This window comes from Pavona decussata, unplaced genomic scaffold (assembly GCF_977016875.1).
Source record: "Pavona decussata unplaced genomic scaffold, jaPavDecu1.1 SCAFFOLD_8, whole genome shotgun sequence".
Lineage (NCBI taxonomy): Eukaryota > Metazoa > Cnidaria > Anthozoa > Scleractinia > Agariciidae > Pavona > Pavona decussata.
Genome location: NW_028145431.1, coordinates 2,283,295 through 2,308,685, shown reverse-complemented (window position 1 = coordinate 2,308,685; position 25,391 = coordinate 2,283,295). Strand labels below are relative to the sequence as shown.

The 25,391-nt window shown below is 37.7% G+C and overlaps 1 long non-coding RNA gene and 5 other non-coding genes across 6 annotated transcripts; 2 read left to right on the top strand and 4 right to left on the bottom strand.

Annotated features, from left to right (window-relative positions):
- Positions 1–4,175: 4,175 nt before the first annotated feature.
- Positions 4,176–4,344, bottom strand: LOC146488893 (U1 spliceosomal RNA). The gene has a single exon (XR_014865791.1). It is a non-coding gene; the product is annotated as a U1 spliceosomal RNA (small nuclear RNA).
- LOC146488891 (uncharacterized) lies at positions 4,181–10,969 on the top strand. The gene is made up of 2 exons (XR_014865609.1): positions 4,181–4,336; positions 7,767–10,969. It is a non-coding gene; the product is annotated as an uncharacterized LOC146488891 (long non-coding RNA).
- Positions 10,535–10,698, bottom strand: LOC146488892 (U1 spliceosomal RNA). Its single transcript, XR_014865793.1, has one exon. It is a non-coding gene; the product is annotated as a U1 spliceosomal RNA (small nuclear RNA).
- A 3,969-nt stretch (positions 10,970–14,938) lies between the features above and the next one.
- Positions 14,939–15,105, top strand: LOC146488890 (U1 spliceosomal RNA). The gene has a single exon (XR_014865800.1). It is a non-coding gene; the product is annotated as a U1 spliceosomal RNA (small nuclear RNA).
- A 1,562-nt stretch (positions 15,106–16,667) lies between these two features.
- LOC146488889 (U1 spliceosomal RNA) lies at positions 16,668–16,837 on the bottom strand. Its single transcript, XR_014865787.1, has one exon. It is a non-coding gene; the product is annotated as a U1 spliceosomal RNA (small nuclear RNA).
- An 8,386-nt stretch (positions 16,838–25,223) lies between these two features.
- On the bottom strand, positions 25,224–25,391 carry LOC146488888 (U1 spliceosomal RNA). The gene has a single exon (XR_014865788.1). It is a non-coding gene; the product is annotated as a U1 spliceosomal RNA (small nuclear RNA).

The following is a 25,391-nucleotide window of genomic DNA, read 5'->3' as shown; positions in this document are numbered from 1 at the left end:
AGCAAATTTTCACGTACCTTGGCAGTTTTGGTACCTGTCACCAGTCGATCCCGGAGAAGCTGATCGGGTGTGATTGACTCGAAATCACAATTTGCTGCAATTTGGCGAAGCTCCGTCAAATATTGATCAACAGTTTCAGATTCCCGCTGATCCCGCGTAAAGAAAAGAAAACGTTCGTAAATAGTGTTTTCCCTGGGAATGCAATACTCTTCGAACTTGCTTACAACCGCAGCGATTTTCTTCGCGTCGTCTGGCGAGGCCCACGTGAAAGTACGAAACACCTTGTTCGCTTCTTTTCCAATTACGGCCAAAAGTGTTGCTACTTGGCGTGCTTCTTCCTCTTTATCTAGCTTCGTAGCCAGCCTGTAATTATTCCAAGCAGAAACCCAAGTTCGCCAATTGGACGCTGTCGAACCTTCGTTTAGCTCGAGTATGTCAGGAGGAGGTATTTGGAAATTCGCCATGGTTATCAAACTTGAAGCCGGACTTTCGCTATTTTGAACACTGGTTTCAGGCATAAATTCGGTAGCTTCTGCCACAAATCATTCCTTTTCGTGACGTGTGGATCCGGGAAACTTCTGACACCATGTAACGACAGGCGGAAAGACACAGAGTCCGCAAAACACAACTTATTTATTCCGGTTGAACAGCGACAACAAAACTTCAAGATGGCTTCCTACAAGCTCGGTCACGTGACACGCAAGGCGGGAACTAGACTTGTACTTCATGTAACCATACTCGTTACACTTATTCGTCGCGAGTTCTTGTTCGAAAAACGTAACATAAAGAACACACGCCTTTTCCAAGTGTGCCGATTTTGTCACATACATGTTGTTATTATACGAGTTAAGAAGCGCACAAAAAGTTTTTTGTAAAGTGTTAGATGTGCCCGGCAAATGTTATTCCCTTAAGGGACTCTGTCTTCAGGATCCAGGAGAGGGGTACTGCCCTATATAAGCTACATATAGATACATGGAGCACCAAAGGTTATAGTTTTTGAGCGGCTTGGTCTGAAAACGGGTATGCATTTTAATGAAAAAGAGATCAAGGTTGATTTCACCGCCAGGGAAATATAGTTACCCAATATTTCGAAATTAAGGCCTTTCTTCTTCAGGGTATTTTTGAAACTGACGCTATGGAAAAAGACGTGACAATTTAAAACGGTTGCAATTAGATACCATTTTACTCTTGCCTATAATTTTAATTTTCTTTTAACTTTAGCCTACGTAATATCTAATTGCACCTGTTTTAAATTGTGACGTCTTTTGCCATATGGTCAGCCTTACTCTTTTTTGAATTAGTTTTCTACAATTTTTTGTTGATTAGATCCTTTACTACAGAATCCGGCACTTTTATTTTGTCGCGGTGATTCTTCCAAACCAGGAACACAGTTACTGGTTTGTACTGTATAGATTTTAACCAATTTGGTCTAAAATTGTGAAAAGGGGTATCTATTCTACAGAAACGGGTATTGGACTTAAATAGCAGATCTGAAAATGGGTATGAATTCCCAAGAAAGAGTACCGGAAAATTCAATTTTTTGATCTCAAATAGGGTCGGAGTTTTGACAAACGAGCAGCACACTCCCACCAAAAAATCCGAGAACTACCCCCGACCCCAGGCTTCAAGATAGACAAATATGTGTAATATATGACTAGTAATATGCCTTCAAACGTCTTTCAGAGGGACTTTCAAATCCATTTTTATAATCATAGCGATATTTTATGCAATGGTTTGTTGTTCTACCTTATCCTGAGTACCAGATGCTTTCCTTGCGCGGTTTCCGGTCTCGTCCCAATTTTCGCGCCCGCGCGTTCTAACAGCGAAAAATTGCCCACGGAAGAGCTTGCTACGCTAATGCCTAGGAGGGAGGATGGGGGGGGGGGGGGGCACTGCTGGTATTGGTTGATATATAAGTTGCATGATGAGTTCAGTACGTGTCTATCTCCATTCCTTTAAAGTACGCAGCAGCTGGTCATTGACTATATCATGTCTCTCTATAATATTATTTGTGCATGCAGTCTTAGCTTTAAATGAACTGGACGTAGATGATTCCACATCAGTGCTGTTTCGTTCAAGTTCAAAGAAAGTTCAGCTATCACCAAAAAATTCAGAAACAAACGTAAAGAAGAATAAATTTCATTTGAAGTGTTTTGTCTTTGTGTCAATAAAGATGAAGACGGGATTTAATTATACTTTGGAGAATGCTGTCATTTTGTAGTTGACACCGTCTGGTTACTTCCAAATGTTTTCATCCAAGTACTCAGAAAACGAGCTTAAATTGAACATGGACTATTAACCAAATATCGTGCAAAGTAATTCTATGGGGCTATGCACAATTCTACAATAAAATGGCGACTTAAAGCGAAATTCAATAACCGTTTGGACAAATTAATGACGAAGATTGAATATGACTTCGTTCATCAGGAAGTTTACAGCTGTAAAACAAAACTGCACGCGATGAAATGAATTGTTATCTTGTAATACTCTTTTCTTAAAATTTATGAAAATTTTCTTCGATTTGAGAAGAGAAAAAATGACAAACAATGCGAACAAACACTTCACAAACCAACTTGTCGACAAAATATTCCTGAAAGCTATCGAGGTAGGAATACATCTGTCAAGGTACTGCTAATGAACAGTACCAAAAAAACAGAAACTAATATAGACTTAGGAATCATATTTTTCATGACACATTCAGAATTCCTCAAGATTTCTTTCTACGGTGTAATTAAGATTTATACATCTAAATTGTGGTTTTGCTTATATTGACATTTTAGACAACATGCTCAGCTAAAAGCTATTTACAAAAGGGAACAAACAGTTCTCTCATGTTTGTCACTAAAGGAAAGAGTGCAGCATAATAATTTTAAACACGAAATAATAAAGTTCTGGTTCTTAATCTTCCATAACTGAATCTGATGCTAAATTTGCTCTAATGTTTTCCAACCGTAATTTACTCCCTATCGGTTTATGTAAATAAAACCAGCATTTTTGATAAAAAAAAAATATGCTTGGCCACACACGTAAATTAATGGCTTCTTTGAGACCATGGTTTTATTCGTTTTTTCTAGCTTAGCCAGCTGGGAAATTAAGTTTCAAAACTGCTGTACTCTAATTAACAACTAATACAAGAACATGCATGCAAGCGTTTCGAGGTATAGAATTGAAGTAGCTCAACTCGTATATGATTCGTACCCGCATAAACTGACCTAATTTAAATGCATAATATTTTTTGTTTTGGATGAATTAGTCAGTTTTGTGTGCGAGTTGTTAACAAGCCTAAAGACATAAAAATATATATAAGAACTTCACATTTCTTAAAAAAGAAGACTAAGAAATAAATAAATGAACTGGAGCTTAGACCTCAGTGGTGAAAGTCAACGCCTGTCGTATCATGCCGATTATTTTGGCCGGAATTACGCCATTAATACCACGGGCTTGTGTTTAATTCTTACAAAAAACACAAGCAATTTGTGAGTATTAAAGCATTGAAACAACCAGTATTGATCAGTACAATTGCTATTTTTCCAAAAAAAGAAAATAATAATAATAATAATAATCTTGACTTTTTCATCGAATACATCATGGGAGACTTTCCTTTTTAATTCTACAAACAGAATTATAACGGTTATTTGCACAGAGCTGGTCATTAGCACCTGCTCAAACTCGACCCTTCAAATTATCAGTGTCGACTGCTAGAAACATCACTGATGTTTTTTGTAGTCGATACTGGTAATTTGGCGGATGATCGCAGCAAAGAACTTTAAAGCGAGTAAGTCTCTGTTAGCATCTGATCTTAAACTACAGTGGAAACGGTAAGAATTCTCAGGGTGAGCAGGAAAATAAGACAATATAGTAAGTGAAATAAAAAATTATCTTCTTTTCAACGATGTGAATTTTTGTGTTTGGCATTTTAAACGACCTCAATCCAAAAAGCTTGATTAGACTGAAGCGGCGTCAGATCTCGCTGAACCATTTAATTCTTTTGTGGGAAATAATTTTCACCGTTGCGTGGGTAAAAACGTATCTTAAGGCAGATAATTTCTCGTCAAAATGTTATTTGATACTGAAAGGTTTGGTTGCGTCTATGTTCAGAATTTAATTTTGGCATGCGAAACCACGCGTACACATGACATCTTGTGAGACTGAAATTGTTTTGCTTTTCTTCCTTAGAGGGCCACGAGCGCGAACGCAGGTCAGCCCGACTAACAAAAATTTCACACCGCGCCACCCACTCGCGTGGGAAACACGCGGAGCTTAGCCTGTTTGTGCGTGGTGAGGTGGCCTCGCTCCGGGAGAACTGCCTTCGTGATCACAGTTGCTCCAGTGCATTGTAAGTATGGTAGATTTCTTCCAATCTCCTGCTTTTATAGCTTAGTGAGGGACACTCTAATATGGGATGAAGTCTGTTTGTCTTCTTCAGTAATTATGGTCTCGTCCAATTCGAGAACGAGGTTCTACTGCGCATGTTTTAATGGGCAAGGCATTTGCACATGCGCGGAAAGTGGTTTATGTCATTACTTGACTGGAAAGCGAATCCCGTCGTTTGCCGTTTTGAAAGCCATGCTTCGTTTTCGTTGAACCTTTTCTTTCCAACCATACATGCACACGTGTGATACGTGTAGTAAGATACCTCTCCTAAGTCCTGGACCCTTTCTATGAAGAGTTCCCTCGAATGGGTGCGGCAGCGATGCCTTTTGGACTGCAAAACAACGAGTGGCCGGAGATGAAAATCCGGAAAAACTTCCTAAGGAAATGTCAAAATTCCTAACGAATGAAAGGCTCTTCAAACAAGGGTTGTGTCATGATTGTTTTGCAAAAATACTTTTATTGTTATCTCAGAGAGGAGCTAAAGCGGAAAGAGGGCTCTCTCGGTCCATGCATACACAATCGAGGTTCGTAGTATTTCTTGGTTCAAAATGCTTCTCAAAGAAGGGAGGGTAGCCACTATAAAAGCTCGAAGAAACTTATGATTGAGGGGTATGGAAAAAAATTTGCCACATATCTTTGAGAAATTTCCTTTTCCGACCCACCTAATGATGAACAATTCTCAGATTTGACAAACGTTCCTTAATAAATGTCTGTGCGTGCCAACTTTTAAGCAAACATATTTGTCACAGAAAAAAAGGCAAACTTTGTCATTTATGTGAAGAGAAGAGTTTGTTACAAAAACATTTACTTGTGTGGAAGCTAGCTTCAGCTCAGTTCTTTTTTGTTACTCAAACCACCAGATTTTTTTTATCAATCCATATGGGCCAGTCGAGGATATCAACCTTAATTTATTTCATAGTAGACTGGCAACACAATAGCTTTCGGTGTTTTGCATATTAATTTATTGTTTGTGATAAAATCCCTAATATCAGACATTAAAATCCATCTTTGAGCAAAAAAATGATTAATTAGTCTTTCTAATTGCACATCCATTTTCAGAGAGTTTAGATTAAACTTATTGTTTGAAGGTTGGTGAAAATATTAAAAAACGGTTTTTTATTGAAAAGTTATCATCGACTTTACTCTTTCGTATCTTCTAGGTAGCTAATTATCAGTATAAACTAGAAAATTAATTAGTTAGGGGTATTTTCACCTTCACGTCCAGTATTTTGTGGTCGGCAGCTAACTACAGTCATTAGTCTGTGAGAGATGCTGAAATGGTTTTACTGCAATCTATAATTAATAGTGATTTATCTTCAAAGAAAGGTGGTTTATAATAAGCGACTACTTACGGCTATTTTGACTTCAGCGAACATGTAAAAACTATATATTTTTACTTTTACAAGTAAAAAAAATTGAGTTCAAATGCATCACTGGTGAAAATAATTATAGTTTCCTTTTCTTTCAATACAATGGTCTCGCACTCTGTCACCTTTTCCTTGACAAGAAGCTTTTGCATACAAACACAACGCATTATTTCATTAATAATCTACGCTTTCTTGTGTTCCTTTGGATTCTGTGTGTTGAAAGGATAAGATTATCTTCTGGCATAAGCTTAGATCTTTCAAGCTTTGCCTTTACCTCAGAGCAGCAGCTTTCAGAGACCACAAAGCTTTATTTGGTGTTAATGACACTTCGGCTGCATTTTATAAATTAAAATGGAATTGCCTAATTGCACAAATATTCCCATATACATATTATTCAGCCAAAACATGGATGTCGATAAATCATGACAGTACTATATCTACGATGAGGCCTTTCGTGCCAGTAACCACAAAGGGGATTGAGTTATATTTCTTCGGAAAGTGGTCTTGTGGGAAATAATGCGTGGTTCAATTCGAAACTTCGACATTCCTTTCCCCGGGAAACCCCCGCGAGTAATTCGACTTTTGATGATTAGCGTTTTCAAATTCTCACTCCCCCTCCCTCAGTGTTAAAAGGCCTGTCAAATGCCCTACCATGAAGTCCTCAAATGCAGCCTCCTCGAGGGCAAATTTTCAGCGTCAATCAAGAGCTGTTCATGCATTACAGATAGTAACATATTAGTATCACCTTCAAAAATTCATTAGAAGCCCTATTTGGGTGAGTCATTCGCTCACAAAGTGCCAATTCTGTTCTTTAAAAATTCCTTGACATTCACAAACCATGAACCACACTGCACAACCAGGGGTGGGGGAGGGAGGGGGGGTGGCTGTTGTCAAAGGTTTGAATTGTGCTGGAAAGCGGACATCACGTGTGCTACTGGAATTTCACGTTTGTTGTTCGAGACATGATTTCAGCGCAAAGAAAGTTGTCTTCCGGCCTGAGTCAGAAAGTTAATAAAATGTCTAACAAAGATTGTCATTTTCGACGAAGTCAGTAGAAAAACATTGAAAACTCCATGCTTAGTTGTAGATGCTCTACTTCTGTCAAGGTTGTCAAGAGTACGTTTAAATCCTAATCGTTGTTAGATGTGTTCATGCTTTTTTGACAAGTCTCTAAAGCCCTTTGAATCAAGCAAAATGTCCTTTCTTCCGTTTCAATTGATAGCTTTCACATTCTTGTCCTATTTCATTTCACGGAAACAAAACAGCTTTCACAACAAAACAAACCTTGGAAATGGTGTTTGATCGCGAACTCATTAAACATTAAGCAGTGTCAAGAACCTCACAAGCCAACATTATTAAATTTGACTCGTTTAAATTATGCTTGTGTGATTTTCTGGCGCCTTATTAAACGCATGGGGCCTGAAAGGTAAGTGTGGCCTGGCAGCGGGCGAGATGCACCTGTTTCCAATTTACTACTGCGCATGCTTGCAACCGCTGGATCAAGAATCATGAATATCAAGAATCCAGCGGCGCACTAACAATCCTTTTGTTTTTTTTGAAAATATAGTTGATCTATTTTTTTGTAAGCCCTTGTACGAATGAAATTATTTCTCCACAGACTAGACTAGACTTGTATTTCCTCAACTAGCCGTCGATATGTCTACAAAGGAACTTTTCCCTTTCCCAAATTCTGTTTAATAATAGAATGTTGACGATAGCGAATCTCTGAAACTGTTTATTTCAGTTCAGTAATCAATGACAACCGGTTAAAGAAACTAATGACTTGGATTTCAAACTGTGTTTGGTTTGTATCCTCCAAGATAATATCAGAAAACAAAGCTGAAACAAAGAAGATCACAATTGAACACAGAAACCAATTCGCTCAGATATCATCAGATTGATCCATCTTTCACGACGGCAGCGTAAAACCGAATCGGTAACAACTGCTGATCGAAAAACGCTCATAAAAATTTCATGAAGTCATTTCCCTCAACTTGATAACAACTCCTCTCAATCATCTTTCAGCGATCCACCAATCAGCAGTGAGATCATAAAAGAAAGGTGTTTTCTGTTGATGTTAACGTCAGCGATCATTCTATAAATGGACAAAAGTCAGTGGTGATTGTCAAACAAACGCAGCGGGGAGGAAATTCATGGACTTTACTTCTGGTGTGGCTTGAAGACCTCGAGAGCAGAACCGATCGAGCAAGATTCACTCGGAGAAGAAGAAGACGGACTCCTTCAATTGTTACTATTGTACTGTGCATTTCAATTCGCATTTCAATTCCTGTTTTTTTTTTTTAGTTTGTTCTATTTGTGTCAGATTACAGCAAACGTGCAATTGAGCGCATACAAGACTAAAGACATCGCCAAATATTGTTTGTAGTGCTGGATGACACTCTCTCTTTCATTTTCTAACTTTCCAATGAGTGATCTTGTACTTACTCCCTTATTACAGTATTGACCTTGCCCGATTGTTAGTACTACAGGACATTGTTAGTATAAAAATATGATACCAAAAGGCTAATATTTCTAGCCTTAGTTGCGTCTTCCTTCTATTTATTCGGTATGGTCTTGTATCTTTGTTTTCCTTATCATACCTCAAACAGGAAACGGCTCTGACTCTAGATAGAAGGAAGCTTGTAATCAAAGGTTTCTTAAATGATTTCTTTCCTCTTTCTTAAAAGGATAAGAACGGACACTGAGCCGATCATCCAGGGAGTTTTGAAGGACAAAAAAATCTTTGTAGGTAGACAACCGTCGGTGCGTGGACGTCCAAAATACACCATACGTCTAAAATAATTTGCTCAGTTAACCTCACTACTATAATTTGCCTCAATTTTAAGCATACAGTGACTTTGATTTCATAGCTCAAAGTTGAGTATTTTATCGAACATATGGAAGCAAAATTCATCGCTAGAGGTTAAAAAGTTTACTACGAGCTGCGAAATTTCTTCGTTCATTATTTAATTTTTTCGTCCCGAAATCTTGAGAGAATTTCACATCACGTAATGATGTATTTCTACAACTTTCAAGGTGTTTGTTTGTAACAAGGGAGATATATAATTTTAGTTGGAGAGATAATCCAGATATCTTTTGTTATCCTGACAATACTTCCACCGCGCTTTCATTACGACTGTTGATAAAATACACGGACGACCATAGAGCAAACACAATTCACAAAACAAAGGATATGTTGGCTTGTTCAGGAGTAGCTTTGCGTCAAAGAGCAAACCAGCTGGTCGCTGAAAAACAAATCGAATTTTTTTAAATACGCGTCAACTGTTTCATCCTTTAAAAATAGAAAGAAACAATTTAAAATCTTCCTTTTTTTTTCAATGCTTGAAACATAAACAGGACCACTGGATAATGGTATTCAATAGCTTGGCCGCACTTGAGAATTTTATCAGTAGACTCAAATATAAAGTTAATACAGCCTTTTAAAAACAGCATGCCAAGCAGCATCACAACAAAGATGAACTGTTTGTTACAAAGTCATAGAGTTTGGCACTAAAAGTGAAATTGTCAAATGAATTTGAATCCCCAGTAGATAGATACAGGGATTATTTTGTTTTGCTAACAAAAGTAGCGATGAAAAATGTTTCGATGTCTCTGAGGTTCATGCCAAAGTTTAAGTTGCTACGAAACCAACGGCTGTATTTCTATAATCACTAGTAGCGTAATAAACGAAAATCAGGTTTTCAAAGTTGCAACCTTACAGGATATCATTAGTTACATAAACCAATCAGTCATTGAAACCGAAAAGCGTTGGGGAATTAATTTTGCTAGTGACATAAATAATAAATTTCTGACAACTCCGTAGGCTCAAATTGAAGTTTCTGGAACAACAATATAACGTGTTGGCGATTATCGATCAATCTTTCTTTTCATTTTGTCTTATTTTTCTAGCCGTATGCCAGGCTACATGAATATCGGTGTCTGTCCTAAGTTTTACCGTTGATTTAAGGCTACAAAATGTGATTCCTTTTCTTAGAGATTATTCTGTATAAGAGGAATAAACTATATTGAATATAAGTTTTGAAAATTATTTCGTCAACTTAATTTAGTCTTTCCTTAAAGAGAAAAGGCAAATCTTGTCAATCTTAATATCAAGACGCAATTGAATTTTCTTCCAAGAATCGTTTTTAATTAATGGAATTTTCGCACTTAAAAATAGACTAGAGATTTATCGTTCAGATGACAAACCTGGGTTAAATATATGATTTGTAATAAATCGTGTAATGGAACATTTTTTCTTTGGTTCAGGCCGGTTGTCAAATTTGAGTGTAGTAACTACAGCACTGTTGAGCGGACATTTAATTAAAATTATCGCCCGCCGACTGATAGAGTGCACGAAGTCGGCTCCAAAATCTCGAAATTCAGAGAGTTTCCATATCAAAAAGTCGTGGTCGGGTCCTCTTTCTTTGTCAAATCGTTCTTGAGTAACTCTAAATTAACGTAAAAGAAAACAGGACTCTGAAGACTTGTTAATGCTTGACTAGAAAAAAGTTAATTAAAATGAAAAAGTTCATTGTGGTTCAGCCTAGATGTACAGTAATGGCAAATTCCCCAAAAAATATTTGTCATAATTTTACCGGCACAGAATACTACAATTAACCCGAAAATAATAAACCTGTGCGTTGAATTAAAAAGAGTAAATTCCTGCCTTGGTTTTAATTCTGCATGTAGGTCGTCTCTAAATAATTAGATATTCGTAAATGAATAAATCAGGATAAATAAAGCAATAGAAGAATAAAGAGGTTAGGAAGTTGTTTGGCTCAGTTTTGATTTGAAGGGCAAACGAGCGCGCACGCAGGTTCACCCACTAACAAAAATTATGCACCGTGTACCCACAGAAGGGCTCCACGCAGAGATGGGCCCTCTCAAAGTGCAGAAGAAGGCCCACCCTGGGAGGACTGCCTTCATGATCACAGTTCCTCCAGTGCATTGTTAGTATAAAGGAACGCGCAAACTTTCTCGCCTTTTATACGCGGCCGCGCGGTCGTAGAAGGCGGGAAAATCGCATCATTGCGATGACATAAGCCAATCAGAGGCTTTATTCGCGCCATTGTGCTGCGAACGCGTGCGATCTTTAGCAACAGATGTTTGAAGTTTGTAAAGCAAAAGAAGCGCATTTTATAAAGGAGTCTTGCAGAGAGCTTGTTAACCGGGTAAGTACTTAATTAAGTTAGCTTCACTTACAGACCTCATACATAATAGACACATTCTCAAATAAATCTTAAATGTTAGGAGCTGTTCAGTGTGTTATAAATTTCTACTTGGTTACTAATGCCAGCGACTTTTACAATGATCTAGCCGATGAAGTCAAAATTGAAATTAAAATAGTCAGGGTTGCTCTGTTTCGTGCCTCGTGCGCTTTCACTAAATAATTTTAGTTAGCCGTGTTTGAAAAAATGAATAAAGCACAGCAAGAAACTTAAAATAATTTCTTAGATCGGTCGGCGATGTTTTTATTTCCACACGCGTTCAAACACCGATTATTATAGTTACCTTTAATAAATCATTAGCTTTCTTTTTCGATGCCAAGTTCATCAAAGGTAACGGGGACTGTAAAAATCAAGTTTTGTGAAATTACTATGCAGCTTTTTCATGCCAAAAAAATGCGTAAAATAAATGCTTAAGGTTTTGCTCTTTACATCAGTTTCTTTGATAAGTTAACTCATTTTTATGCATCCATAGCCTTCACCGTTAGTATGGGACAATTAATGTCAAGGTCTGTGCCTCTTGTTGTTAATGTCCGTATGTTCAGGGCCGCGTATCGCGGCATGGCCCAAGAAACTCGACTGTTTTTGAAGGGAGGGGGGGGGGGGGTGGCTCCTAATACTTGACAATTATCCTGATACTTAGCCGACCAGGCCGTAGGGTGAGTCGAATTCAGAGGATGTTCTTCAAGATTGAGCAGGACAACGCATTGATAACAGAGCACAGTTTTATGGCAGAAACGTTGGAGATGATCTTTGATATTTTGCCATTTTTCTCCCCGACACACGAAATTACGTATATCACAGGATATCGGTTGACTACGGACGACGAATATTCAGTACACCTTGGCCATATTTGGCCAGTGTTTAAATGCGTTAAATACGAAAAGATATGTTTGCGCGGTTTATGGCAATGTGGGAAACGTCAATCTTAGTAAGAGCTAAATAGGTAGTAACCACGCATTGCCCCGTTAAGATCTGCGCTTTTCCCACGTAGCCATGATCATAAACCGTCGGCGGAAAAAAAAAACCTTGTTATCGGAAGGCACACCGTCCGTAAACATTGAAAGCAGTATGTCTGACTCAGTTCTCATACCGTGTAAAATAAATTAGATAAATGTAAGAGATTAACGGAAAGTTGGTAGATGTTGAGATTCTTCGTGTTGTCTGTAAAGTGCGTTATTTAATTAGTCACCAAGATGTAACTGCAAAAATACTATGAAAGGTGTTCATCATCGTGGTTTGAAATGATAGCTGAGTTTACTCGTTTGTCCCACGATTGAGTCACATAGATGTGGATCACGATGTTTCGACTGCTATCCTTGGTTTTCACCTGACGTCACTAAATTCTAGAATTCAAAACTGGGAGGCCTACAAATTTTTTACCTTCATTCAAGGAAAGATTACCTAAAAATATGTCTGTTCACAATTTCTTAGCTCGATGCCGGCGTGCTTCCTTTTGAAAATAGAACAGTTTCAATTTCCGAGTTTCCATCTTGCGTGACATCAGGAAGACGGCCGTGACAGAGCTTTTCCGTATCTTAAAAATGACTCTTCGTGTGATTTTCAGCATTCTAAACAATTTAAGTTTGAGGAGAAATATTAATCTAAACATTCGAAAATTCACAAGGGTAAACAAACAGCTTTTCTGGCAAAAGTGAACTCCAGATGTTTTCCCCTATTTCCTGCCGCCATGTTTGTGCCCCTCAGAGGGACACAAACATGGCGTCTCCATACTAAGCTCTATAAATTTATGTGGAACATTTTGTCAAATAACTCGAGTACGGAATGCCGCAGAGACCTGACACTTGAACAGATGCCTTATTTATTTATCCTCTATACCATGTCAATTTCTTGACTTCATTCATGGAATGGTTTCGATTCTTTTTTTCAATGGCGTGGCAGTGAAAACCGAGAATACTGCTGGGCCGAATGGTTCAAAGCCCGATAAAGCAAATCTTGGGTTACATGAATATTGATTCGAGTATATTTACTAATCCGTAAGGATTTATCCAAAAGATTTTTGTCGCTCAGTTTTGCCTTAGACTATTCTTTACCATCAGATTAAAATGAAACTTTAACATCATCTTTAATGAACGAGTTGAAAACCTCGATTAACTTTTAATCGTGGATTAGCGGTAATCGGCTTTCGAACAACCCGGCCCTGGGGCCCATTTCTCGAAAGTCCCGGTAACTTTAATTAAATTTTAAAATCTTATAATTCTGTGAAAACATTGGCCGAGTACCATGTCTTTAATCATTGTGTAACCGGCGAAAAAACATTTAAAAATAAACTTACCGGGCCCGGTAAGTTACCGGGACTTTCGAGAAACGGCCCCCTGGTCTTCATCAGGCGATGGTGTCAACTGATTGCGTAACAGTATAAGTAGCACCTTGGTTTGTGTTGATTGGTGCGTTTCGATCCTCTCTTAGGCTGTTGTTGATAAGAGGATTTCAATCCTTGTCTTTCAGACTAGAAATTGTTTGCTTGGTTCATATGACACGCCTCCTCCATACCACTGGGATCAATGATGTCTAAAGCGTTCTGTCAGGGTGGTTTTAGGTAAAGAAAAAAGGTAAATAAAGCAGCAAAAGACACTGTAGGACATGAGAAGAAAGACCTAGCATTGGAAGTGGAAAAGCCCAGAAAGTGACAGAAAGCCTTCCAGACCACAGAGAAGAGGCGCTAAAATAGTCAGAGACCATTTGGGTGCAGAGGAAACAAAGATTAGATACAGCGAGTTAGGCAAAATAATGAAAAAAAAAAAATGCTGAAAGTAAGTCCAAGAAGTGGATAGATGATCAAGCCACGGAGTAGTTAAAAGCGGCGAAAATGAAACCCAGAGAGAGGTCTTCTTTAAAACTATTAGTTACTCCTTTCCCTGATTTGAAGAGTTATGGAAACAGAGTGTTCTTTGTCTGTGCTCCTAAATTAAGGAACTCTTTACCCATTGAATTAAGGAACTGTTCTTCAGTTAATATTTTTAAAAAATGAGTTAAAAACGTTTATTTTTAAACGAAAATTTACTTAATATCTAGTTAATTTCCGCATGTTTGAACAATTTTTTGTACACATTTTTAGCACTTGTGATGAATTTTTCTAACTTTCGCAAAGCGCCTTAGAGGCTTTTGGATTTTGGCACATATAAATTGTCGTTGTAGTTGTGAAATAAATTGAATTAAAGAAATTGAATTCAATTAAATAAATTGATCATCACGTCATGTTAAAATGCGCGTTACAAGTATTAAGTATTATTAATATTAAGTCAACGACTAGAAGGACAGGAAAAAAGCGAAAAGGATCTCCTTCCCTTTTCAAAATGAATGGATGAAAAATTTGCGTGATCTTTCTACATTGCATAAAATAAATCCCATATCATCCTAGATGGTTGAATGGTATATAAGTTGCTTAATTAAATCCTGATTTGTCATACTTACAATGTACTGGAGCCACTGTGATCACGAGGGTAGTGCTATCCACGACTTAACCTAAGACACTTTTTGACAAAGTTAACAAAGGAAAAAGTAAACAAAAATCTCATCCTTTACAAAATTCTTAATTATAGTCTATATAAACTAAATATCCGGATGCACAAAATATTAATTCCCCTATGGCACTATGAGCGCTCAATAATTTCCGAAAATGGGGTTTTCTTTTAATTTCAGAAAATTGTGTGATAAATCAAGGTAGTACCTTTGGTTGGCGAATTTTAAAAGGTTAAAAGTTACAATTTTAACATGAAAAAAAAAAAAACCTTCACTAATCACGTGACCTCATATCCCACACCACACTTTAGTGTCAACATTACACATGCGTAGTTCAGCTAGTTGCAGCGTAAACGCTCAGTACCTCTTTTTATTGGCCATTTAACAGCAGATAGATGGCTGTTTATAGAGCATATGGTGCCAAGCGAGTTCCCATAACACTGTGGTGATTGTCAGGGTATAAAAGCCTGAACAAAGCGCGCATTTCTTATACTTACAGAGCACTGGAGTCACTGTGATCACGAAGGCAGTGCTCCCTGGTTTCGGCCTTCATTGCACTCTAAGAAGGCTGAATCCTGCGTGTTCCCCAGACCTTGGGTGCACGGTGTGAAATTTTTGTTAGTTGGGCTGGACTGCGTACGCGCTGTTTGGCCCTACAATGCATAATAGAACAGCTTCATTGACTTCTTCCTAATGAAATGTTTACTCACTACACACAGAAACACAATCGATAACACAGGATAAAGCGGTACAACTTAGGGTACCTCGAGATCATGCAAGCTACTAAATAATAACAGGGGCCGGTAGGATAAAAATTAACTTTTACCTATCTTCAAGACATTATACTATTGTGAACAGAATGTGAACCAAGTTTACTGCTGAGAAGCCTTAACTACCAGCCTTAATGTTTACTACAATAGGTCTCAATATCAACACTCAATGCTCTCAATGCTCTTTAGCAGATTTGTATGCAAAACGTTATTCTCTTCAAAATCCTCTAAAAAATATTACTCGTCTCTTCGGGGAAACTAAAAAATTGAATGACCGGGAACTTTTCAAGATAGTATACCGGTTGTATAAAATTTATAGTTTCCTGCACCATCCGACACTTCGCCGTTTACTTTAGAAAATGCCTCATTCCTGTAGTCTCTAGATGCTGTATATTTCTGTTGTCAAAGCCGCAGTTTAAAAACAACCACTTGTGAGTTGTAGAGAAAGAAGGTTTTTTTGGAGTTTTACTTTAGCAGACAAACAGCCAGCTGAAGTCACTAGAAATATGGAAACTTGAATATGAAATGTCACGTTATTCTGAAATGCTGGAATTTTCTATAAAAGACTACTTGTTAACAAGCCTGTTTCTTCTTGCTAACGATTTGTACTGACAATGGAGTGAGGGAGTGAGAATGAGTAAAATATTGAGCGCAGGAAGTCGAATATTTACACCATAGCATAATTAAATCATTATTTACATGTAGTTAAACTGGTGCATTTGTTGGCGAAAAAGCAGCATTTGAATTTGAATCTTCGTTCATAAATGTCACAATTTTCAACTTGCTAAGGAACAGTTTCCAACAAATGAACTCGAACAAATTAATTCGTTTCGTCAAAGAAATTCTGTAATCGGCATTTAAGATTACAGAGTTTTCATTGTTTAAAGATGGAAGGTAGAAAGGTGGTTTATATTTCTGAAAGAAAAGAGAAAGAGTCACGTCAGATGTCATTTCAAATTCGACTATTTGTCTGCTATACTGACGCGAAAACGATTCGTCGCTTGATTTAGAATTTCATGAGTTTGGATGGCAGTCAAGGTGCGGAAACATTGTTCCAAGTGTGTCTAAAATGTCAGGCTATATGCTAGTTGTGAGTGACGGCTTCGCTCTCTCGTCCATTTTCCGACAACATGTCAACCAGCAGTTAGGCTACTGTTTGAAGAATCCATTGTCCTTTGCAAACAATTTGCTAAACCGGGATACCCCCTGTCCGCCGTAGAAGTGCACATCAATTTTATCGTTTGCTTATCATCTGATAATAGAAGGGGTATAGCAGCTGCTTTATTCGGTTATCTTACTTAAAATTTAATGGCATCCACTCAGAAACAGCCAGGGCCAGAATTCGAAGACATCCTGTTTAATAATGATTTTTTCCTTTGTCACCCCAAAATCTGCAATGAATCTTTTAGCACGTGAATCCCCCCATCAAATAACTTCCACTATTTTAGAAGGGGTTTACAAGCGAGTACGCATGTCACCCCGACATCAAACAAAAATTTAGCACCCGACTCACTCGGCCTGGAGTGAACGCAAGGGTCAGTGGCCCGGAGTGCAATGCGCCACCTCACCTTGGGAGCCTTGCCTTCTTGATCACGAGGCTCCTGTGCACTGTAAGTTTGACGAGAATCGAAGAACGAACACGGCTTTTATATGTCGGCGATATGGCCTCCCTTACGGTGTGCTGTTATAATAATTCACTAAAAACGGTTAATCAGCCAATGAAATTGTAGCAATTCGAGTCTGCGTTTTCAACATAGGGCTTTCAGGAAATTAGTTATTTTGTTATATTTGTCATTAAGGAAGCTGAGAGCATTTTCAATGCAATCTTATATACAACCAATTATATATCAGCATGGGACTGAAAATTGATTCTTTCAACTCGTTTAAACTTTCTTTCACGTCCAAAATTTGTACTGTACAATATTTATTATGTTTATTGAAAATCGACCTTCGCTGTTAGCAGGGTCGATGTGTTGCTCAGTAATTTCTGTTACTTTTTGTCTAAAAATACAATGGTTACTATATCCCTATTCAGAATGCATCTTTAGTGTTAAACTCAGCGGAAACTGGTAAATTAGATTATCAGATCCACTAAAACAATATTTGAAATGTAATTTATTTTCATGTTATGCAAGAGGCATATTATTTCGATAGAAATGAAGGTTTTTATCGATCAAACTTTGGTGAAGAATGTGGAAATCTCTTGAACTACAAAACATATTATTTATTCCCTTGAAAGCTCCACAAACGTATGATAATTTGAATTGGTTTTGTTCAATAAAGGTTATGTTAATGATCTTTTTGGTGATGAATTCTACTAAACTTAAAAATGAATCTTCAATTATTAACTGAAAATGATCAAGAAATAACTGTTTAGACCGGACAAGAACTAAATGTTTGCCTGAGGTTAAATTGTTAACCAAAGAAACTTGAAAATCCTTACTAATATTACAAACGTTAGGTTTGTATTTTTGCTTGAGGTTAAGTTGATGGTTTTGTTACCAAGACGTGTACATAGGGTGCACGAGGGAATAAAACATACAACAGAAAAGTAGTGAAGTGCAGACTTCAAAGGTAACTAAAGGTACTTCCTGCATTTTGAACTACTCAAAGGGGCCAACGGCAGCCCTCTCTATCCTCCCTTTTCACTCGCCCTTGTTGATAATAACCCAACAAAATCAAATTCCCTCATACAGGAGCCCATGTCAAAGGCTCAATACTTTTGGAGGGGCTTGTATTCGGTATTCGGTGCCATTAGTTTCTTTTTGTTGACAGCGAAATACAACCACCCTTTTAGGCCCTCAATAATCCGAATAAATTTGAAAACGGCATTTCGCCCAAGAACGCACCAATTGAAGTGTTTTCCGTCCATACTATCGTTTTCTGGCCGTTTATAACATCTACTCACTGAAATGCTATCCAGTCCCCAGAAATACTAAATTCACAGTGTGGTCGAAAACACGGTTTTAGTGTGACTGCGGATGGCCAAACTAGACGGGAAAAAGTTCCTTTTCGTGAACGGGGCTTGGTGTTTCGTGATTGCTGTCAGAACGTGCTAAAAAATATAGTAATAATGATTCCTTACACCGTCAGCGATATGTCATGCATCTATTAAGGCAAAAGGTTGGCTTAACAAACCGTGAAAGATCGAGGAGAGCGAAAATACGAATAATCATTAGAAAAAAAAGGTAGACAAAATTGCCTTTAAGGAGAACAGATGTAAACAGTTTTTCCTTCTTGGGCTGTCGGGGTTTTGCAGGTGTGGTTAATTAAAATTTTCAATTGAAAAATTTTACTATGAATAATTTCGCATTTTCCCCAGAAGGTAAACAAACGTTTTCTAGTTTCTAGAGATATCGACGTTTGCCGCCTAATTACTGGGGTAATTTTTAGCTTTTCAAAGGTATGCGACATTTGAAAATGATTAAAGAGCGAATTTCCTATAAAAAAATCCTAGACTTAACAGTTTCATAACCGCCAGACCGTCTACAAAAGTAATGTATTTGACATCAAAACAGTTTAGCTGTACTGACTCAGCTGATCTGTTTCTAATGGTGCGCCAAGTCAGCCAGTGAGCTTGTTTTTTGTCTCCTTAAAGACTTCGCACTAATTTAAAGCGAAAACATTTGTTGATCTATGATAAAGGTGTGCCCACCTTGATTTAGTAAACTATTTGGAATCAAAACATATGGCTCTCATAGTACCCCAGTTTACTGCCTTACCAGGAGATCTTAGGTTTACCCGTAACTTAACTTGAAATTTTGGCTCAAAATGACACAATCACTAATTCAAACTTCTTTGCTTCAGGCTTCTCGACTATTGGAGGAAGTTAAAGTTTCCTATCTTTGAGCAAAGCATTTAAAATGAAATATTTGGTTTTAAAAGCATACTGTCCTGGAATATAATTTTTCTTAGAGGAAGTGTTCTTTCTTTACGTTCTCTCCGGCCATGATTATAAATTTTAAAAAATAAAACTCAAATGAATTTCGCTTTTCGACTAGGGGACGCAATTATAATTTTGTGGCGTAGGCATACTGCAAAACAACAGCTTGTTACTTCCGGAAATAACTCTTCCCTCCTAAAAAATAAATGCTGCAGAGAATGTTTAAATTTTTGCGATAACGAACTCTCTTGGAGGATTGAATCAGCTTGGATTCGAGAGGAGAACCGTCTATAACTAAATACTGTGTTGTTTATGCAACAGCTGTGTTCAGCTACCTAATTTTGGACCATAAACTCCGGTAGATAAAGCTACTGCAAGCTTACAGGTGGGTAACATGTTATTTCATGGAAGAACTGATATTGTGGTGAATACGACATCCAATAAATTGTCCATTCTCAGGGTATTTTGCGCACTGTAGCGCAAAAGCCATAAATGAAACACCTTCGCCATGTTGCCTCGGTCTGGTATAATAACACGCTTGGCTGCCATGGATACGGCACTGCACGTGCCAGCCGGTAACGTCACAGTTCACTGTGAGCCAATTGTATTGCTATACACTGTTCTCGTGACAACGAGGGACAGCAACATATTGTTGAGTTCAACTTATATTTCGCGCGAGGAAACTTTGAACTTACCAGACACACCCAGTCCACGGACGACGAACTAAAACTTTTCTGTCATCGATTCCTGGCTTCACGAACCTAACATGAACATTTTTGTACCTGTAAGCCAACGTATTTACCACTTATTTAGTTCGAATACAATTACTTTCTATAATTATGGACAATATTTTTTAATAGAGGAACAAGAGATTCCTCGAAAACCTAGCGATACATGTTTCACCTCAATCTCATTTTTTCACTACTTTTAGTCACTATTGAGCCATCACAAAATATTTTACGAAATATTGTCATATTAATGTCTGTATATAGTTATGGCAGATTAATGTGCTGTGAATTTATGGTTTTAAGCTAGAACCGGATCCGACTGAAAAGCGTTCATAAATGTATGAAAGCTAAACATAATTCCTGATATTTTTGCCTAAGAAGTCGGGCTTGCCTATGAAGAAGGGTTTGAATAGTGAGCATTTTAATGAAAAGATAAAACAAATTCACTTAGAATCTCCATTTGATAGAAATGTCTCAAAAGCGAGGCGTTTACTTCACCAAAACAAAGTTCTTCTCTCGGGTGAAAAATTTGGTTTCGAGGTAAATTTTTAATGATTTCACTCAAGCAAAGCAATTTGGCGTCTTTCAGTTGTTGCTTATCACACTTTTGTGATATTCGACTGAAGATGGAGCAACGGCCTAGAAGACTCCTTTAATTTCCTGAAGGCAAATAACTTCAGTAACTATATATTTTTTTAAATCTTTGGCTATATATACTGTATACGCTTCTGCTGTCACCTTCATAGGTTTAAATTTAATGTGGATAACAATTTCTTTAACAGTATTCTTCCGAGGCTTTGCACTTAACATATTAATCATGTTTACACTTTTTGTTTAATTCATTTCATTGAACTCCAGCAGAGTTGACACTGAATGCAATTTACACTCAGGTATGGGGTGAGACAACCTTGAATCATTATCCGGCAGCAACTGCAATTAAATGAAACTAATACTGTAAGTAATATATGTCGAGATGGTAAGGAAATCAGTGATATGTGAAAACTAGAAAATCAGTGCTTTGTCCTTCTGTAAAAACAAGAGTCAAGGGTAGAACATCTGTTTGAAAGATCTGAAATTGTCAATGATAAAAAACTGGCGTTTTCTCTAGCTGGTATTTGACTTTCGAAAATTAATTCTTTTTGTTTCGAAAGGACAAAGGATGTCGTTTGGAGGACGAAATATTCTGAATACTGAGTCACCTAACGATGATTTTCGGAAAGTTGACAGCAGCTCGCGATCCTAAATTCGGGGATGGAGTTTTGATCCCAGTTGTTCAAAGAGCGGATAACTCGCTATCCAGCGGATAAAAATGTATTGGTTGGGGGTCTTCCGTTACTTTAGTGCTAAATATTAACAGAACTACAAAATTACATACATAACCGCCGATTCAAATACACAAAGTTTTACTGAAAGAGAACCCAATTGTTCGAAGAAGTTGATCTTCGGTGTGTTTATCAAACGGCCGACGTTAGCCGAGGTCTCAGCAAATAGAGCCCTCTGCAGCTAACAAGGCTCACAGCCCATAGGTCGTCCAACACAAGTCGGCACTGTCGCGTTTGCGGTGAGGTGGACATCTTCTCCCCACCCCTCCCCCGAAAAATACAACAAACAAATGAAAAGAAATCAAACAAAACCACAACTTCCAAGAATGATGTTTTAACAGGCTGACAGCATTTATTCATGATCCGTGTAATTCGGTGAAATCTCAGTTGCGAGAAAATAATAATACAAAAATGATAACTGAAAGTAAAAAACTAAATGAAATTACCCAGAGACAAAAAGCGATACGCATAACAACAACAACAACAACAACAACAACAACAACAACAAAGGCAACTTGCATCGACCAGCCAGTTACGTGGATGAGTTCAAAAGCTAGCAATAAAAGATTGATAAATTTAATATAAACTTCTAAACTCCGAATCTCCGATCTTTTTATTCGGAAAAGCACGAAGTCGGTAAGACCGCGGAGGCCTGGAAATGCTAATGAAACCGGAAGTCAGCAAGGTTGGTCCCAGGACCCTGCAAAGGTGAACTCAAAGATCTGGAGGCGACCAGTTGAACAAGTTCCTCTTTATGTTATCTATTTTGGTTTGGCGACCAAGGCGCTATATCGACATGACGTTTTGCAAATTGCGTGTAATTATAACTCGCTTTTAATCACAAGAGAGTTCGCTTGGCCACAGTCAGTGCCATTTTCAACGCACCGTATTGTACTGGTATATTTAACCATAATTCTTAGTGTACGAAATCCCTAAAAACGCTCATAGAAACGGACAGAAAAGTTGTCAAAAACTTCAAACCAAACATTTACCTTTTGTTAGCAGAGAGACGAATTTGAATTTCGCAAAAGAAATGTCTTCGTACGTGCCTGTTGGCTGTATGGTAAAATACAAATTAAGCCGCCAATTTTTTCCGTATGGTGGATTTTGCAGCAACTTGATTTGTTCTTTACAGATCAAAGGAGCTAACTTCAAAGAAAGTTACTGCAGGCCGTCTTCCATAATAAAACGAAAACATCTTAGTTAAACAATATGCCAATTTTGAGACAAGAAAAGACTAATTATCGACTTTAATAATGTTTTCAGAAAAAAAATTCTTGAAATTGATTGGTTTTTGCCGAGAAAGTTGACCGACCTCTTTATGAACTGCTAGCTCATTGGCTCATTGGAATAGTAAAGACGCCCAATAATGGACCTTCTGCAATTAGAACTAACGATTTCACTTTAACTTTGCATATTTCAAAAATAACGTAAAGACTTGACAAATTTATTTTGATGTGCAGCAACCGCAGAAGACGGAGAAAAGTGAGATAAAAAATACACTGATTATTTTCTGACGCTATCACTGGCTATGCAAGGTCGTAAAGTCCCACGTTCGTATACTCCTGTAAGAGTGTTAGCAAACTATAAATCGGTTTCAACTAAACTTATTTTACATCTTGTAGGATCGACTTGTAGCTGTCTCCAGAATTTTACACATGGCACGGATTTTTTTTTTTTTTTGCATGGAACAGTTTAGAGCAAAAGTTTTACCTTTGTGTACAGCAGGTCTCAAAGAAAAACCTTTGTCAGTGACAATCAGCCGGATAACTTAGTGCGCCAGTGAGAACGTCAACTAAAACTCCCAAGGATAGCTATCCATGCTTTTTGTATTGTTTCATTTTACATGTTTAATGGCAGGAGGTCCGCAAACAAACCCAGTGGAATAAAAGATAAAACACGCCGCCTAAGGCCAGCTTTACCTCAAAACAGTCAAATTCCTATTCTAATTTGCTCATTTTAATAGTATTTTCGGCCGGTGTATCATTCGAGGTTTCTCCTAGCTGTGTCAGTTTGTATTAAACCGACCACTTCGGAATGGCAAACGGCCCAGACCGATTAGAGCTTGTGTTTTAACAAGACACAACGCGGTTCTCTCTAACGGCGAGGTCCTTCTTTACTCAGTACGCTTCTCCGACGTATCAGTTAAATTCATTTGTTTTTGTATGTCTCGACTGAAAGCGATTATGGAAGTTTTTTCTTCAGTAAAATCAGTAACTCCTACAAGAATAAAACAGATCGATTCAGTTAATTCACAAAGAATACAAATTCGTTTTCATTTTATGCTCTCCAGCTTGTAAGGACATTGGTTCGAAGTTTGCATGTACTAGTTATAAGCGAAACGTGAAAGATGAAACCGACAGTGAAATGCAACACTGAAACAACTCTATTAATTCAAGTGCACTGCAAGCCGAACACAAACGGCCACTAATTAAAGCCTTTTTTTCATTTTCTGGGCGCCATATCGATTAGATAGGGAGATGGTAGATGTATATTAAAGTGCAGGTGATTTAGCTTTAAGACTTTTTTCTAAAGCGTTTCATTCTGAAAAAAAAATAAAATAAAATAAAAAGGGGGGGGGGGGGGGGTTAAAAACTTACGCTTAATCATATCGTGAGTTTTCTGTAAGCCTTGATTTACACTAAAATTCCATTTCTGTTTTCCTTTGTTGCTCTGTATTAATTAAACACGTTTTGTTTAAAAATATATACAACTGAGCGATTAGATATGAAGCCAATTATCTGAAATTGTTGTTAGCATTCAAAACGGCCAACTTCATCATATTCGGCGTTTTCAGTGTTAATAAATACGTACAGCTGACCCCAAATGTGCTATCTAGTTAGTCTGACTGACTATTTTCGTCTTCCAATTTTCCAAAAACCCAGGGGTTATTATTTTCCAAACAATCGTCGTATTTTTCTTGGAAAAAAAAGTTTTCTTCGGGCTTAGGCCGCAAACTGTCAATCCTTTTTTGTTTAGTTTTACTGAAGGACAAACTAGAAAAAGTCGGATTAAATGACCACGCATTTTCCAAAAGACTTACGTGTGTCAGAATAATAAACATATGTTCAAGGCTGTTTCAAAACACAGCTGAAAAACACAAATTAAGGTCCTGGTAGTTAAGCTCGATTTGAAAGCTATTTCTTAAAAACGTTCGTTATCGTCGACCGGTCTTTCCTCGATTTATGACTTAATTATTTACTTTAAAAGCGCCCGAACGTTTGCGAGCTCAAAGATCAAATTAGAAATGAAAGTTCAGTTTATCAAAGCTTTGAAAACGTTATTCGTAAACAAAAGAGTTTTGACAATTGGATCGTACTGTATCGGTAAGTCGATTAAGAAACAAAAAAGATTTTGCTGTAGCTTTGACAAGTGGATACTTTCACTGCTTAAGTTTCATTATTTTCATTTGTGCACAGACCTTCGTTGCTGATGGTGTCGAGAGCCTAAAGCTTTTGCAATTATAATTTTAATAAAGAGCTAAACCCTGACACGAAAGATGAAAGAGATAGGAGTTTTACTTGTGATGTAGATGGCTATATCAGAGAGCTATAAAATAATTTCCTTAGCAACAATTTTGCCCGTTTTGTGGCGGTTTAGAGACAGCTTGCTTTATCTTGTATAAATTTAGTTATCTTCCGTTATCCATTGTATGCTCTATTAAATTAATATTTCATATTGACGGCGTGGTTAAACATGAACTATGGCTAACAAGAGACGATATTAACACCTAACTACGATCGCAGGTCTAAAATATTATCTGTTAAGTGTCTAAAGTTTGAACGCTATCAAATCCTTTGATGTATAGTTGTCTAAAGAAGATGAGAATTTATGAGAGCGTATGGGAGTTGATGAGAGCGCATGAGAGTTGTTGAAGACGTTTGAGAGTTGATCAATGTTGATGAAAGCATATACGTCGTAGATGAGAGCACATTAGAGTTTATGAGAGCACGCAAGAGTTGATAAGAGGGAAAAGTTAGACTTAGATTGCGTAAGCACTCATCAAGTACCGTCGGTGAGTGCTTGTTCTTGTTTTGTCCCGTACTCAAGTAAGCTGTCTTATATTGTATTGGGGGCCAACGAGCGCGTACGCAGGTCAGCCCGACTAACAAAAATTTCACACCGTGCACCCAAGGTCTGGGGAACACGCAGGAATCAGCCTTCTTAGAGTGCAGTGAAGGCCGAAAACCAGGGAGCACTGCCTTCGTGATCACAGTAGCTCCAGTGCCCTGTAAGTAT